The sequence below is a fragment of the Trichomycterus rosablanca genome, chromosome 22 (assembly GCF_030014385.1).
Source record: "Trichomycterus rosablanca isolate fTriRos1 chromosome 22, fTriRos1.hap1, whole genome shotgun sequence".
NCBI classification, from domain to species: domain Eukaryota; kingdom Metazoa; phylum Chordata; class Actinopteri; order Siluriformes; family Trichomycteridae; genus Trichomycterus; species Trichomycterus rosablanca.
In genome coordinates, this window is record NC_086009.1 from 12,605,130 (window position 1) to 12,624,560 (window position 19,431).

Below are 19,431 nucleotides of genomic sequence, written 5' to 3' on the forward strand. Positions count from 1 at the left end.
CTGTACCATTACAACTGAGATATCATTGACTTAATATTAAAACCACCTCCTTGTTTATACACTCACTGTCCATTTTATCAGTTCCACTTACCATATAGAAGCACTTTGTAGTTTTACACTTACTGACTGTAGTCCATCTGTTTCTCTGCATGCTTTGTTAGCCCCCTTTCTGGCTTTTCTTCAATGGTCAGGACCCCCCACAGGACCACCACAGAGCAGGTATTATTTAGGTGGTGGATCATTCTCAGCACTGCAGTGACACTGACATGGTGGTGGTGTGTGGTGTGGTGGACCAACTAGGTGGGAGTGTCTAATAGAGTGGACAGTGAGTGGACACGGTGTTTAAAAACTCCAGCAGTGCTGCTGTGTCTGATCCACTCATACCGGCACAACACACACTAACACACCACCACCATGTCAAAGTTACTGCAGTGCTGAGAATGATCCACCACCTAAATGATATCTACTCTGTGGGGGTCCTTACCATTGAAGAACAGCATAAAAGGGGGCTAACAAAGCATGCAGAGAAACAGATGGACTACAGTCAGTAATTGTAGAACTACAACGTGCTCCTATATGGTAAGTGGAGCTGATAAAATGGACAGTGAGTGTAGAAACAAGGAGGTGGTTTTAATGTTATGGCTGATCGGTGTATGTCAGAAACTGCTGAATTCAGTGGCTGAGCAGGTTGTGTGTCTGATGTACAGCTGTACATGTACATGTTCCTCTCTAAAAACAAAGACTGCACCAATAATGCTTCTTTCAATTGACTCTAAACATTGTTAAATCTGTCTAAATCCACACCAGCAAGAGAATTCATTTTAACAGGGGTTGGTGTAACAACGGTGGAAACCAAATCCTTGTTATCAGCTACAGAGGATCAGTACAACATATTTTCTGTCTCTTTCCGGTGGATTTAATAGGCTGCAACTGTTTCCTCATTGTACCCGGTCTGTTCTCCGAGACAGTTGGCATCATTAGCAGTATAACTCAGAGCTCTCCCATGGGTGGCCACTGCACAGACCAATTAGCCAGAAGGCTAATGTTTACATCCGCCAAGAGCCAGCACTGACATATTCACTTCAGCTGCTTCGTGCTGCATTTCTTCTCCATCATCTTTAAATTTGTTAGGTAGAAGGTCGTTTAACGTCTTCTTTTCTATTCTGGATGCTACACACACATTCAGCTTCAGAAAAGGGCTTACCGGGAAAGAAATATGTGGTTAATTACCTTAGCTTCTCACTGAAAATACAACCCCAAATCTGTATGGGACAGTATGGAAAATGCAAATAAAATAACAATGCAGTGATCCTAACATTTACTTTGACTTTTATTTGATTACAGACAGTTCGAACCCAAAATATTTCATGTTTTGTCTGTTCAACTTCATTTCATTTGTTAATATACCTCCATTCCTGCATTTCAGGCCTGCAACACATTCTAAAAAAAAGTTGGGACAGGGGCAATTTAAAGCTAGTAATGAGGTGAAAAAACTAAATAATGATGTGATTCCAAACAGGTGATTGTAATCATGATTTGGTACAAAAGCAGCATCCAGGAAAAGCTAAGTCTTTAATGAGAAAAGATGATCAGAGGATCTCCAGTTTATCAACAAATGCGTGAGAAAATTATTGAAATGTTTAAAAACAATGTACCTCAAAGAAAGATTGGAAGGGATTTGCATATTTTTCCCTCTACAGTGAATAATATCATTAAATTATCAAGGTCGATCCCTCAGACAGCACTGCATCAAGAACTGCCACTCAACAATAGCTGATATAACCTCATGGGTGAGGGATTACTTTGTCAAACCTTTGTCAAGCACTACAATACAGAGTTACATGCTCAAATGCCACTTAAAACTTTACTGTGCAAAAAAAGAAGCCTTATGTTAACCATGTCCAGAAGCGGTGTCGACTTCTCTGGGCTCGGAGGCATCTAGGATGGACCATCACACAATGGAAACGTGTATTGTGTTCAGATAAATCAGGTCTTTTTTGGGAAGATATTTTAACTTATGACCAGTGATGGCATAGTTACCTTGAATCTGATTTCTGATACTGATTACTCCTTTAAAAAGTAACTTAGTTACTTTATTGATTACTTGATTTTAAAAGTAACTAAGTTAGATTACAAGTTACTTTATTAGTTACATTCAGCAGCTGCCGACAGCACCCCCCGCCGCCTCAACATAAAAATGACAACCAGTTTTGCCAATACTCACTTTATTGGAAGTGCATTTTTAACAGTAACAATGTATCTCCTGACATTTAAAGTTGAACTGAAAAACTATTTCCTGAAAAAAATACGTTTTTATAAAAATAAAATAAAGACAGTTTCTCTTGAATTAACTTAACATAAATAATTGTTTTTATAAAAAATAAAATAATAAGAAACAAGAAAGATAGCGGAAAACGGAGTCCTCTGTTCACAAGTGTAAGTAAGATAAATAAAATAAAATTTTTTAAAGACAAATAAATAACAAAAAGACGATAAATATCCAAAATTTTGGCGAGTGGGGTTTGTAATGAGTCTGTAACTATGGTGATATTACGTCATCACGTCCCCACGTCATCACTTGACGTTGGTATGATGGCGGATGTAGTACGTAGCGGTGTTGTGTGCATACTGCATACTTCTGTACTGAAAGTATGTTCTTTTTTACCGGCCGAGTAGTGCATACTTCCTCCAATCTAGTACGTACTCTGTAAGTATGCAATTTCGGACGCAGCTCGTGACTTAATTGTCGCATAGGCCAGACGTCACTCCCCGAGACGCAAGAAGAAAGCAAAAATATATCTTTTTACTAAGGAAAATGACAAAAATAGTAACGCACAGTAACTTGGATAAGTAACTTTAATCTGATTACTGGATTGGAAATGTGGTCAGATTAGAGTAACGCGTTACTAAATAACGCGTTACTGACATCAGTGCTTATGACATTATAGTTACTGGCATATGTACTTACTGTATTACTCTTACTGCCAGTACAACAGCAACAGGACAATACAGAGCAAAAATACTCTAGTGTGTGGTGATGCTAATACATACTGCTAATACATACTAATGTATACTTGATTACACAATGTAAATGTGAGTGTTTAATTGTTATTAGTTATTACTCTATTAGACACTCCTACCTAGTGGGTCCACCTTGTAGACGTAAAGTCAGAGACGATCGCTTCATCAGTGGTCACAGGACGCTGCCCATGGGGCACTGTTGGCTGGATGTTGACTATTCTCAGTCCAGCAGTGACAGTGAGGTGTTTAAAAACTCCATCAGTGCTGCTATGTTTTATACACTCATACCAGCACAACACACTCTAACACACCACCACCATGTCAGTGTCACTGCAGTGCTTAGAATGATTCACCACCCAAATAATACATGCTCTGTAGTGGTCCTGGGAGAGTCCTGACCATTGAAGAACAGCATGAAAGGTAGCTGACAAAGCATGCAGAGAAACAGATGGATTACAGTCAGTAATTGTAGAACTACAAAGTGCCTCTATATAGTAAGTGGAGCTGATAAAATGGACAGTGAGTGTAGAAACAAGGAGGTGGTTTTAATGTTATGGCTGATCAATGTGTTTTACACAATAAAAGCTGTACCAAATAGGATATTTTAACTTAGGAGATTATAGTTACTATACATTATAGTATAGCTAATACATGTGTACTTGGTTACAATACACAATCATTTAATTGTTATTAGTTTTGGAGGATGTGTTGTTATTATGAATTAATATTCTATGATTAATATTAGACCACATTTTATAGGCAATTAACACAGAAATCTAGACTTTTTTTTAGGCAAGAGTTCACAAAATGTTTTTTGGTTGACCATTTGCAGAGCATAATAATGCAATACCTCAACGCTATAACGGCATCTCAGTATGTCTTCTCTTCAAAAATCAGCGAAAAATCTTATCAAGCCACTTCAATGCCTCTGGCACAGTGGTTCAGTACAATATAATTAGTCTCCATCATTTCAGGCCTTTATCTTCTCTTAAACAAAAGAGAATAAGCTATTTTACTGCTAGGCGAACTAACACTTTAGTGAATAAAAATGGATTGTGGTTTATCTCCTTATGCTAAAGGTAGCATGACTGGTACTTTTAAAACTGAAAAAATTGCATCACAAATGAAAAACAAATGACAATCTGTCAGACAGCGGCGGTATCATTTCTCTCTTTATTTCTTTTTTCACCAGCAGCGTTTAGAAGCAGACAAAAAAAAGAGGCCATGCATTGGCACTGAGTGAGTTTTGATTGACCACATGGGGTTGTTGAGGACTGAACTCTGACCCAGTCCTATCAGCTAGAGACACGGTGTAAGGCATTTAGGGGAGGCAGCGATGGCTTTGAGGGACCAGGCAAATGAAGGACACACAAAGCTCTTACACAGCACACACACACATGGCACACACACACACACACACAAAGTGATGACATTAGCATTTCATGCATTGTAGCCCAATGCTCAGTGATTTTATAAATATATAGTCAATTCTGTTAAAACCAGGCTGGGTAGGGCTATAATATGTTAAAATAATTACATTGAAAGCATTACAATGTGTTAAAATATATGTATATATACACACAATCTCTCTCTCTCACACACACACACACACACACACATACATCTCTGCAGCTCTCTCCAGTGCTGATGGACAGCTTGAAGGCATACTCAGCAGCGTGTGACTCAGTACGACTCCCCGCTATGTCAATTCCTTCTTTCATTGCCAGTGTTTTATCCCACACTGACTTCATAAATATGCAGAGGCTGTAGTTACAATAGTTACCCAAGATCTATGGCACGGAAAGAGCAAGGGTTGACAGTTGGATCCAAGACAATGCAGGCCATTCCGTGTCCAGGGCACCAGTGTGGATACAATGATATGATGCAGTAGGCTGGCAGTGTCGTCCAACTACAACCCCAAATCAGAAAAGGTTGGGACAGTATGGAAGATGCAAATAATATAAAACACAGTGTTTCTTACATTTACTTTGACTTTTTATTTGATTGCAGACTGGATGAACCTGAGATATTTCATGTTTTCTCTGCTCACCTTCATTTCATTTATTAATAAACATCCATTTCTGCATTTCAGGCCTGCAACACATTCCAAAAAAAGTTGGGACAGTAAAGCATTTACCACTTTGTAATGTTGCTATTCCTTTTCACCACACTTAAAATATGTTTTGGCACAGAGGATACCAAGTGATTTAGTGTTGCAGGTTTTATTTTGTCCCATTCTTCCTGCAAACACGTCTTAGTATGTGCAACAGTACGGGCTCGTCGTCGTCACATTTTTCATTTCAAAATTCTCCACACATTCTCTATTAGAGACAGGTCAGGACTGCAGGCAGGCCAGTCCAGTACCCGTACCCTCTTCTTCCGCAGCCATGCCTTTGTAATGTGTGCAACATAAGGCTTCTTTTTTGCACAGTAAAGTTTTAAGTGACATTTGTGCATGTATTGTAGTGCTCGACAAAGGTTTGCTAAAGTAATTTCTCACCCATGTGGTTATATCAGCTATTGTTGAGTGGTGGTTCTTGATGCAGTGCCGTCTGAAGATCAGGGTGTTCAGCTTAGGTTTGCGCCCTTGGCCTTTACGCACTGAAATTCCTCCCGATTCCTTGAATCGTTTAATGATATTATGCACTGTAGAGGGAGAAATATGCAAATCCCTTCCAATCTTTCTTTGAGATACATTGTTTTTAAACATTTCAATCATTTTCTCAGGCATTTGTTGACAAACTGGAGATCCTCTGATCTCCTCTGACCAGCCCTTCCTGGATGCTGCTTTTGTACCAAACCATGATTACAATCACCTGTTGACATCACCTGTTTAAAATCCCATAATTATTTAGTTTTTTCACCTCATTACTCCACCCTAAACTGCCTCCGTCCCAACTTTTTTTGGAATGTGTTGCAGGTCTGAAATGTAGGAAGGTATATTAACAAATGAAATGAAGTTGAGCAGACTAAACATGAAATATCCCAGGTTCAAACTGCCTTCAATCAAGTAAAAGTCAAAGTAAATGTAAGGAACACTGCATTGTTATTTTATTTGCATTTTCCATACTGTCCCAACTGACTGTGCCTCCTGAAAACACTGGTTGGCAAGGTTGGAATACACCCCTAAATGGAGCAGATCCTTCATGTGGCAAGACACACCCACACAGTCACTCACTCACACCCATGAGCAATGCAGGTTCACCATGCTGCTCAAACCTCCGACTTTTTTTGAAAATGCAATAAGTTGTATTAGAGGACATGACCAGCAATTGACGTTTCTACCTAGCAAGCAATTTCTGTTTGCTAATATATACAATATTTTTGCCACTCAGATTGTTAAAGCCACATAAATGCTGAATCCCAATCCAGACATCTAAAGTCACTATTCACCAAGGTCAGCTATTTAGTTCTGTACCATTAAGTAAGATATTATTTACCACGGGGCGGCACGGTGGCTTAGTGGGTAGCATTGTCTCCTCACAGCAAGAAGGTCCTGGGTTCGATCCCCAGGCGGGGCGGTCCAGGTCCTTTCTGTGCATAGTTTGCATGTTCTCCATGTTTCTGTGTGGGTTTCCCCCGGGAGCTCCGGTTTCCTCCCACAGTCCAAAAACATGCAGTCAGGTTAATTGGAGACACTAAATTGCCCTATAGGTGAATTGGTGTGTGTCTGCCCTGCCATGGACAGGCACCCTGTCCAGGGTGTTAATGTTTACCTTGCGCCCATTGAAAAGCTGGGAGAGGCTCCAGCACCCCCCTGCGACCCTAATTGGATAAGCGATTAAAAAAGTGAGCATATTACTAAGAAGGACTCCAATCAAGAGTTTACACTGTAAATACATTTAGCATTAACTGCTAACCACCATGGATGCGGTGCTCTTGACTACTGCAGGGGCTGGAGGGTGGACAGGGCAGAAAGTGTAATTGAACAGGGCTCCAGAGCACCAAATCTTTTAAAATTACTATCACTAGCATGTAGCTTTTTAAGGGGTCACACTTAAGGCGATTTTAGTAGCTCCAATTAGCCTGACTGTATGTCTATGGACTGTGGGAGGAAACCAGAACTCCCAAAGGATACCCATGTAGACACAGGGAGAACATACAAACTCCACCCAGAAAGGACCAGAAAGGGCCCACCTGGAAATAGAACCAAGGACCTTCTCGCTGTGAGGTCATAGTGCCACTTATAGTGCCATTAAGCCCCTGTGCCACCCATGTTGCAAAATATGAATGCGCAAGTGCTTTAGGGGGATCGTTGTTCTTTGCTGAATAGATAAATGTGGTGATGAGTAGCACTTTTTTTTTTTATTCAATCATTGTCTTTTTTACCAGAAACCACCCTGGACTGGTCGCCAGTACATCACAGTGCAAACACACACACACCAATTTATTATCTCCAATTAACCTGAGTGAATGTCTTTGGACTGTGGGAGGAAACCAGAGCTCTCAGAGGAAACCCACACAGACACACACACAAACTCCATACAGAAAGGACCCAGATCGCTCCACCTGGGAACCGAACCCAGGACCTTCTTGCTGTGAGGGGACAGTGCTACCCACTGTGCCAAGATGAGATTAGTTGATTGATTAGTTTTCACAGAGTTCAGTAGTACTTGTTCAGAACTCCTTTGACTCTTTTTGAGCATCCCTTTTTGTTTCTTTTTCTCTACATTTTACTACCTGGCTTCAACTGTTTATTTCTATTCATTTCTTTCTTTCTTTTCATTTAATTTCTATACTGATCACTTTTTTCTGCATTTGAGTAAATTTGATTATTGTCTGAGCAACAGGATTAAATGTTTTGCCCTGGTTTAATACCACCACACCAACTGAAAAGGTCTATAGCATCAGAGATTATATGCTGTTTTTTGGTTAGTTGGTCAGTTGGTTGGTTGGTTGCTTGGTGAGTCGGTTGGTTTGTTGGTTGGTTGGTCGGTCGGTGAGTTGGTCAGTGGGTTGGTTTGTTGGTTTGTTGGTTGGTTTGTTGGTTGCACAGGAAATTCTGTTTTTGCACATTCAACATGTAGAGTTACACTAAATTCTATATAAACACTAAATTTAAGTTGGTGAGTTGGTTGGTTTGTTGGTTGTTTGGTTGGTCGGTGAGTTGGTTGGTTTGTCGGTTGGTCGTTTGGTTAGTTTGTTGGTTGGTCAGTTGTTCGGTTGGTTGGTTTGTTGGTTGGTTGGTTATTTTGTTGGTTGGTTGGTTATTTGGTTGGTTGGTCAGTCGGTGAGTTGGTTGGTTGCACAGGAAATTCTGTTTTGCACATACAACATTTAGAGTTATATAAATATAAACACTAAATTCTATATAAACACTAAATTCTCTTCTAAAGCAATTTGTAAGCTAGGTAATAGCAGTGCTATGTCTCACATAGGGCAACAAAACTTCGTTAGCCAGCAAAAGTTGCATTGCATGTTAAAGGAAATCCACTTTTCCTTTATTGATGAAAGCAATTTGAAAAAGGGCACACACAAAAACGTATGGTCTTTATCCGAGTAGAAGTTTTCAAAATGTTCCGGAGCAATCTGCAAGCCCTCACTTAGAAAAGAGCTCTGCGCAACATCAGCTATTTTAGCCTTTAAGGGATTACAGTGATGTCATTGGCAAGGTCTCACCCCTATTGGCAGTCATCCTGCTGCAGGTCACCGTTAAGTCCGAGCAGCTCGACTTTTGCATGTGCAATAATTCAGACTCTGACTTTGATGATAATAGCACTAATAATGCTCTGACAGTGACGGATGGGTGCAGGCAGTTCGGAGGCCTGTGAAGTGACCCCGAGTCCAATCACAGCACTTCCAGGTTAAATGTGACCCCAGGCAGCTTGAAATAGGGTCCTTCACAGAGCTGCAGAGGTGATGAAGAGAGGACGAGGAGAGGAAGAAAATTAGATGGAAAACTGACAGGACAGATTTTCTCACTTTCAGCACAAAGTGAAGAAAAGACTAAATGTAATACCTATTAAACTCTCAGGAGTAGACATTCGTTTACAACCTCCGTGTGCGAGTGAAATGCTATGATGGCACCTCAACTGTTGCATTTAATAGCCTCAACCCTGCACAATCCACAAGGCACAGGCATAGTCTCTTGATGAACTCAGGCGCCTTGGTCGCACTGGTGGGATTGCTCAGCCAGGCCATGTGTTAGACATTAAATGCAATCAGTGAGTGCGTTTTTTTTGGGGGGGAGCAGGCAGAGAGATTGAGAGGAAAGCAGGTTGATGAATAGCAGAGCCCTTCTCATGCCTGTCTGCTTACAGGCAGCCTGGATAATCAAACCGCAGCCTGTTTTCTTTATTTACGCCACCTGTCACCTTGAGAGATTTATCGTTATACAGTGCAATGGCTCTTGATTAGCACGAGTGTGTGGCCAACTAACTGCAAAACGTCCGCCGCTGCTTCTCATGCGAGAACGACATTTTTGTGGGTTGTGATGAGCACAAATGAACAGTGTCACCAAGGAAAGATGCAAGACGCAACAAGGACAAATCGTCTAATGGTAAATTTAGCATTGTCTGATGGTTAGCAATGAAGTGTGATCTTGTCAAGCTCACAAACTGACATCTGTTAACAATGTAACAGGATCATCAACTAAAATAAAAGAAACCATTCAAGTTGGTTCCACACTAGGAAAAATGCATCAAGACGAGCTTTGATTATGGCAGCAGTATGATTTAGATTTCCACACTAATTGACTCTCTAAATATATGTTTACACATAAAACAAACACTATCGAGACAGTCTTTTGATGTAGACACTGTCATTTCTCTCCTACAATGCTGAATCATACACTGCCTAAGATTAATAAGCGCTGTGATCTTCCCTCCGCTGCCACGAGATCAAGCCATTCTCTATGATTCCTGCACTTGGCCCACTGATCATCTTCTATCATTCTTAAGCACCACCACAGCCTAGCGACTAGAGAATTGCCAAGGAACACGCTACCTGTCAGATCCACCAGGAGGAAGAATTAATTGAATCTTGTGGGTAAAGTTTGGACAATGAGCGGTGTGAACGGGCCGAGTAGCGAGACCCGGGGCAACCCTGCGAGTCATAACTCAGATCTTAAGAGCGGTGGCCTGCTTGAGGAAGCTCCGTCTGCCAATTGATTTACTATCATCCCAGGTCTCACCCCTCCATATGATTATGTGCCTTATTAAGTGATCTGCTGAGCATGACAGATTTTCTTTATTAGATACCGTCCTGTGCTACTTTTGCTACTTTTGCACTCAAGGCCATTTCTTTGAATTGGCTCTTGGTTCTGCCTCAGCATCCTTAAAATTGATATTCATTCTACCTTGCCTGATGGATGTCCACAAGGCCGTATTTAAGAGGGATCAAAATAATTTGAGTCACTTTTGCCATTACAAGGTACTAAGTGCTGAGAATACAATATATGGGGAGGGGGAGGCGCTCCAACAACTCTGAAATCTACAGCATACTTATTTAGTACAAACCTATTAGATAGTTTATGCACACTCGTTGCATTTGAAGTTGATTGAACTTTACATAAACTTCTAAAAGACGTCTTTATGGCAGACTTGACATTTAATGATTTCTGCTATTTTTTATTTCTGTGACTAAATCTTTGAACACAGGTTTTTGTCTTACGTAATTCGTAATTTGTAATTCATGATTAAATGCAGCTAGTGACATTTCTAGATACACATAAATAGGGTTAGTTTGACTTAAGAAGTCCATGGGTCATTTATTACTGGGCCGCAGAAAAAGAATAAATAATTAGAGATCGCTACAAGAGCAATTACATTTCCAACACTCTTCAGGTGTTATTGTCTCCAATCACCACTAGGTGGGAGCAGCGTCTTGTTGCATCGAAAAAAGCTTAGGATTCACACTAATTTTCCATTCTTTAGTTATTCTATTTTAAACCCTCCCGCCTATATGAAACCGGTCCATGGTGCAAAAAAGGCTGGGGACCGATACCATACAAGCACGGTTTGACTAGCATGCATTAATGCATTAATTTAATATAACACTGGTGCATTGGTGTGAAATTAAAGTCATACAAAGGCAAAAGACATTTCATAATGTCACATTTGCAATAACATTCCCCTAATATGCTTCTTTAAAAATTGTGGAGTGTTGTGGTGCCCACTAGCACTCCAGCACCGAGATTCTGAACTCCTCGGTTCGAAACTTGACGTTGCCACCATCTAGCGGGCATAATTGGCAAGGACCCTGATTGGCAGGTACAAAGGCGCTTGTGCAGAGTAAATAGGTGAAAAAGGGTTCCGCTAAGGGCTGCACACGGGTCGGAGGAGACGCGAGCAGCAATATACCCACCTCGACTGCAATCAGGGATCCCCCAGCAGCGGAAGACAAATTGACTACACTAAATCATGAGAAAATGGGAGAAAATGCATAAATATAATAGAAAAAATTGTGGAGTGTTTTAAATGTCCAGCAAATTCCAAACCTGTTATAATAACTGTATATAATTGGTAGATTTTTATTCAAAGTGGTTAATTTGCTTTAAACAAAACATGCATTACAACAGTACCACATTACTGTTGTTCATATTTTCACTCATGATTTTTAATTTTCTATTAAACTTTTATTTAAAAAAAGTTTACTTTTATTTTTATTTATTGACTATTGATTATTAGGTACACATTTATTCAGTCTAAGTATTTTTACTTCTATGGAACCAAGTGGTATCATGCACCTTAATGCTGTGAAATTGATCAGCTGGTATTTTTATTTTTCGATAATTTTGACACACTATGTAATAAGCAATATGCTACTTCGGATGCACAGGCCAACAGCTAATCGTCAAATTTGATTAACTAATCAAATCAAAATTATTTGATAATTGTCGTATTATCAAAATAATACTAATCATAAGGTGAAAGTAGTTCTATTTTCTATATTAACTATTAACTATTTTCTATATTTCTATTTATCTATGTTCACTAGAAGCCAAACTTCTCAAAACACTGCATTTTTGCAGGGTATTACCATATAGCCAACAGAATATACAGTTAACAATATAGCTAACGTATTGCTAGCAAAGTTTTGAGGGTACTTGCTATGCTCTAACATCTTACATATTATTGTAATTTGTTTAGACTGTAGCTCATAAACAGTGATGACACATTTAATTTTCATCTTTTTATTTTTAGCAATGGGAAATGTGACTAGTGTGCTCTATTACTAATTTGGTCTAAAACCAATATAATGAGCTTATCTCACCAAGAGAATGTAAAAAAATATATATTGTTTTTGATCTATCAGAGATAAGAATCGCTGGTGATATGTCCCCATCTCTTTGCACTTAAAGGTCACTGTGTGGCCCATTTACTGAATGCTTAGTCACCAGGAGATGACTGCACAGGCCAACAGCAGAGACAGCCGGTGGCCCTGAATGTGTTTAACACTGACTAGACTCCTGGAGCCAATGAATGGAGCTGTCACTACTGTCAGTCTTACTTTCTGTGGCACAATCACACCATCACACCCATTTGTGCCATCCTGTCTTTCTTAATTATGGCCTTAAAGGGAGAGGCCAAGGCACAAGCCCCACCTCTTGTAAATGTAAAAACAGTCAAACAACCAATCAGCTTATTCTCCACCCAGGGCTGAGCGAGTGAGTGGGAGAGAGAGAGTGAGAGAGAGAGAGCGAGTGAGAGAGAGAGAGTGCAAATACTTGAATGTTAGGCTTCAAATTAAGCTATAAAATAACAGATTCATGTTCTAAATAATATTTACTTACACTGTAATTATAAGAAATATAATTGATGTATATATTGATGTAAATATAAACAACATGCTTATTTATTCATTATTCATTCATTTCAGGTGCTAGACAGGAACAAAACCTAAACAGGCCACAAATCCAATGCTAGGCCACACAGTCTACTGTCTGTCTTGGGGTTGTGGGAAAACGAGTACCGAGTGAACGAAAATGAGTGAACAACCGCAGACACTGGGAGAACATATTGAATTTCACATAGGCAGTAGCCACAAATGTCTGCATTGTCAACACCGATAAGCAAAATCTGAAAGATTGAAGACCATTTTTTATTAAAAAGCATTTGCTTGATAAAAGCCCATATTCGACTAAATTTGTCGAGTATAAGGATAATTAATGCTATCTACCAGCAAATTTGTAACATTTGTCCAATACATTGTTTTTACTGCTATTTAAATCGTAAGTCTGTACTTTTGTTTAACACTTGATTTAGTAGAAAATCCTGGACGGTCAAATGAAAATTAATCATAAGCATTCCATCTTCTTCTTCTTCCTCGGCCTTTGTCCCGTTCGGTTGCGGGGTCGGCTCTCGGCGGATCATGATCCGCATTGATTTGGTAAAATTTTTACGCCGAATGCCCCTCCTGACACAACCCTCCCTATTTTATCCGGGCTTGGGTCCGGCACTACAACGCACTGGTTTGTGCATCTAGCGGCTTGGTATCTATAGGACAATTCGGTGTTTCCAATTAGCCTGGTGGCATGTTTTTGGACTGTGGGAGGATACCGGAGCACCCGGAGGAAACCCAAGCGGACATGGGGAGAACATGCAAACTCCGCACAGAAAGGATCCGGACTGCCCCACCTGGGGATCGAACCCAGGACCTTCTTGTTGTGATGCGACAGTGCTACCCACTAAGCCACCGTGCCGCCCAAACATAAGCATTCCATATGCGCCATATATACATATATACATTTTTGTATGTATATGTGTGTATGTATGTAAGTGTATATATACAGGTATATGTATACATACACATGTATGTACATTTGTATGTATGTTTATATATATATATATGTGTGTGTATGTATATGTATATATATATATATATGTGTGTGTGTGTGTGTATATGTATGTGTATATATGTGTATGTATATATATATATATATATATATATATATATATATATATATATATATATATATATATATATATATATATATATATATATATATATATATATATATACATATATATATATATACATATATATATATATATATATATACAGTCTATATATATATATATATATATACACACATATATTTGTGTGTATGGAAGTACATGCCATAAATTTCTGTTATTTTATTGTATTATATTCCTTCTAAAATACATTCTATGTTTATTTTTATTCTATTTGTATTTATATATTTATCTTCTTTATTTGTAGCTTACTTCTATGTGTACGTGTGTTTATGTGTATATAAAATACTGGAACACTCTAATTTCTCTATTGGGATTAATAAGGAATTATTTGTTTTTGATGACCTGATGCAACACACCAGCTAATCAAACTTGCCAGGTTTATAATGTATGTATATGCTTAAGGTATTGAAGATAATGGATACACTTCAGGACCAGGTTTGAAAGGCTTATCTTTGTGATCTAAATTGCAGTAATCCTTAAAATGTGTGGTATTTAGTCTGGCATACCATTATTAAATCATGGCTGCAGGTTAGTACTCTTCTGCCCTCTGCTGGCTGAAAGGAGGTTTCACGACAAGTCGGGATTTTTATTATCCTAATAACGTACAATACAACCCAGTGAGCCGTTAAGGGTTCCAATAACAAAGACAAAACAAAACTATAGCCGGTACATTAATTTGCTATTACAGGCATTCTGATTTATTTGTTTTTAATACTAGAAAAAAGAAAGACAATTACTGCTGTATTTTCTATCATTTAAGGAATTTAACGCTTTAATACAAAACGGCTTACGTGTGTGACCGAAAACAATTCAAGCAATAGACCCAAACAGTGCCAACTTGTAGTTGTTGTGGCTTGAACCGTTACCCGTGCTCTAACCGCAAAGTACCAGTGTCCTACACTATGTATAAACCTCCCTGTCCCCCACCAAAAAGAATTTAACTATCTATCTATTTAACTATTTAAATTGTCCTAAAATAAGCCTTTAACCCAAGCAAGAAGCCTAACAGTTTAAATTGCTCTGAACGTTTAGTGTGTAGGCTATTTCTATTTCATTCAAAACAAAAATAAATGAAAACACAAAAACTGCTCAAATATGTACTTGAGTCCATTTTAAAACTTATGTAAAGATTAAATAAAGAAATAATTTGAAGGTGTTATTTTTCTTACAATTTAATTCATCACTTAAAAAAACTTTAATGTGCCCTACATGTGTGCTTAACCATAACAAAACATATTATATGTTAATATAATATATATGTATATAATTTTTATATATATATATATATATATATAATTTTTATTTATGTATATATATATATATATATATATATATATATATATATATATATATATATATATATATATATATATATATATAATTTTTATTTATGTGTATATATATATATAATACAAATTGCTCTGCCACATTTTATTCGGTGTTTTTATATGCAAAATAATAATACTAATAATAATAATGTGTCCTACAACATAAATTTTCTTTGTAGCCTTGTTTTAACATTGTAACATAAGTACCTAATTAAAGTTCATAATATATAAAAAATATCGCTGTAACTGCAAGATAGATAGATAGATAGATAGATAGATAGATAGATAGATAGATAGATAGATAGATAGATAGATAGATAGATAGATAGATAGATAGACTTAAAATAGATTAAAAATTATAGTCTAAAAAAGACTAAACATTATGCCTAGACTTGTCAGAAAATTTAGAAATAAAAAGTAAAATCAAGATATTTTATAGATTTTATAGACTGCAGCATGTTTTAAATTTACATTTTTAAAATTAAATTTTACATTTATTTAAGTTTAGTAATAATGTTTTATGATTGCAATTAATAAATAACAGTATACTATTGTAAATAATATTAGTGTTGTTGCTATTATTGTTATTATTACTACTACCACTTCTACTTCTACAAAAACCTTGTTGTTGATTCTTTTTAACTTGCAGTAAAGAGATGTGTAAATGCTTTTTGAGCTTTCTGGAGTTTTTCAGTCCGAAGTCTCAGACTGGAACCTTCCACCAGCAGGTCAGTTTTAACATGAAGTAAAAACGCGCCAGTTCGGTCTGGAATCATTTATTTCCCTGAACGACTTCAGCTCCATTTTGCCTGATTACTTTCCTGTTTCAGATATTATTCTGTACTCCACCTTCATATTATTTTCTGGGAACTGTCGCCATGTTTACTGTTCGCGAGGATAAATCGTTCGCTTTTACCCCTCTTTAGTTTCCATCTCCTAAATAGTGCTGAGCTGTGCCTACACTTGCGCTCGGGCTTATTTGTTTAGCAGCTCGGCGCCATTTATTTCCCTCTGTGTTTAAGCAGATGGGGATTCTGGCTCTGCCAAGTACCGCCGCCGCCTGTTTATCTCAAACGACCGGGTGGCACGCGAGGCTGGCGGAGAAGCCAAATGCTGGAGAAGCGGGGCTGCCAGGCACCCTTAACTTCTGACATGAACCAGGAGGGAAACGGCGGTGAGGGGGACAGAACAGCTCTCTGTCATGCCGAACCGAAGACTCATATATAGCTCCGGTGGTCTGGCTAGCAGAGATGAATTAAGACGCATAAGGGAAAATCTTGCATTGCTAATCAGAATCAGAATACTTTATTGATCCCAGAGGGATTTTTTTTACAGTAGCACCTATTTATGTAAAAAGAACACTCTACTAGCTTAAAACAAAGAAAAAAGAAAAATTTAAAGTTAAAGTTAAGAAGTTATTTACACACAATTAAATAATTAAAATGCTTACGTTATTATTATTGCACATATGAATACTGAATATTGCACAGATAAACCATAGTGTCACACATTAAGGGAGGAATTATAGAGTTTGATGGCCACAGGTAGAAAAGACTTCCTGTGGTGCTCTGTGGTGCATTTTGGTAGGATAAGTGGGTAGCACTGTCGCCTCACAGCAAGAAGGTCCTGGGTTCGATGCCCAGGTGGGGCGGTCTGGGTCCTTTCTGTTTGGAGTTTGCATGTTCTCCCTGTGTCTGCGTGGGTTTCCTCCGGGAGCTCCGGTTTCCTCCCACAGTCCAAAAACATGCAAGTGAGGTAAATTGGAGACACTAAATTGTCCATGACTGTGTTCGATATAACCTTGTGAACTGATGAACCTTGTGTGAAGATAAACTACCGTTTCCTGTCATGAATGTAACCAAAAGTGTAAAACATGAGGTTAAAATCCTAATAAACAAACAAACTTATTAAAGCCGCAGTATGAGACTTTAGGGTTTTTAGATTTGTATGTATAAGATAAGATATACTTTATTTGTCATATATACATATACAGTTGTACAGTACAATGAAATTCTTTCTTCGCATATCCCAGCTTGTTTTGGGAGCTGGGGTCAGAGCGCAGGGTCAGCCACCTTACGGCGCCCCTGGAGCAGCCAGGGTTAAGGGACTTGCTCAAGGACCCAACAGTGGCTGCGTAGCAGAGCCTGGATTTGAACCACCAATCTTCCAGTTGATAGCCCAAAGCTCTACCCACTAGGCTACCACTGTCCCTAAAACACTTGTTGTGGCACATTTAAAGAGTTTTACGTCTTAGAGCACTCTTTTATTTTGTGGCAGTTTAATAAATACATCTTTTTAGTACAGTATAGCACAAAATCACCACACGTTGTATATTTCAAATAGGACTACTACTATACATTTTACTGTTATTTAAGGTAGTAAAATGCTCAGTGTTGTAGTTGCGTGGTGCTTGTGTATTAACGCCCTGGCCCCATTGCATCTAAGACAGACTCTGAATCCACACTGACCCTGACCAGATAATGAATAAATAAATGAATAGTCTAAATGTTTTATAATTTTATAATCTAGAATCTATTTTCTCTCCAGTCTGAGCTGGTGATACACATTTTATAAGTTACTCTCGATTCAACTTGCTTCCAGAGTTCTCCAGAAGTTAGTAGTGCTGCTCCCCAAAGCTGCCTTTGTGTAGGAGGTTTGAATGATTGACAGCTCACATTAAGCTTGCCCCGCCTCAGAATTTTGGCCATGCCCATCTCTAGATTGCGTCATTTCTTGAAAAACCAATCATTACATGGGCCATCTATCAATGTCATCTTGTTCGCCAATCAGGATGGGCTTGATACCAGCCTCCAGCCAATCCTACTCTCCCTGGATTCATTACTCCATATACTGTATATACACAAGAATTCAGGACTGGCTTATCGTATGTCATGGATTTATGGTAATCTAGCAGTTATAAGCATTGTGAAATAGGAAGGTCCCTATCAATGATATCAATGATACCTACCAGTACGGGTAGTTTGGTTTTTAGCTTTGACCCAAAGCACAACCAATGCACAGAACAACAAAAAGAGCAATCTACAACTACACTGTGTACACCTTTATCAGGAGATGGCGCTATTGCACCGTTCCTTTGTACACTAACATTCTAAAAGGAACCGTCTCCAATCAGATTCCAAAACAGTTTTCTAAACGTACAAACACTGTATATTTCACGTGTCATAAATATACACCTTGTTAATATGATGTTTCATGCATCCTAAACACAGACACACGCCAGCAATGTACAACACATTGATAAATGAGGACAAGTTCAAAGGTCTTTTCATTTACCAGCTGACTCTATGACATAACATGACATCTACTTAATCTACTCCTGGCATATGGGAAAGAGATACAGGCTACCGACATAATAGCAGACCACAGTTCAGGCCCTCTGAATTCAAGATGTAACCTCTAAATAAAGTCAATGAGTTTGGGAGAGGAGAATTGGTTGGCACAGTTGTCATGTATTGCAAGCATAGATTATCACACATAACGTTATCCATGCTAGCAGCAAACAAGAGCTTAAAGGGACCAAATTATTATTATTTAGTTTACTTATGTTTTTACTTGTGTCAACCAGCCCCATGTTATGGGAATGGATGACACAAGTTTAAAAGGCATTGAATTTTAAATAATGAATATATGAATAAATACAAAAAATAATAACAACAACAATGCAATAAAACATTCATTAACTCATTGTCTATTTTACTACTGCTTAATCCTGACAGGAAACACCCTGTACAGGTCGCCAGTCTGCCACAGAGCAGACACACACATACACTTAGGCCAATTTTTTGGACTTGCACAAGGAAACAAAAGCACCCAGAGGAAACCCACACAGACACAGTGAGAACAAGCAAACTCCGCAAAGAAAGGACCCTGGCCGTACGGGCAGGGAACTTAAATCCAGGCCCTTTTTGCTGAGAGGTGACTGTGCTACCCACTGTGCAGCTCCTTGCAACAAAACATTTCAGTTAAATATTGGAAGTGTTTTCGTTTAATCACTGGTATGTTTAATTCAATCAAACACATAAAACACATGTATTAAAACATAATCAGCCATACACTGATTCTTTTTAGTGAATTACATTTACATTTAGCGGACGCTTTTTATCCAAAGCGACTTACAGTACTGTGACAGTATATTGTCTAAG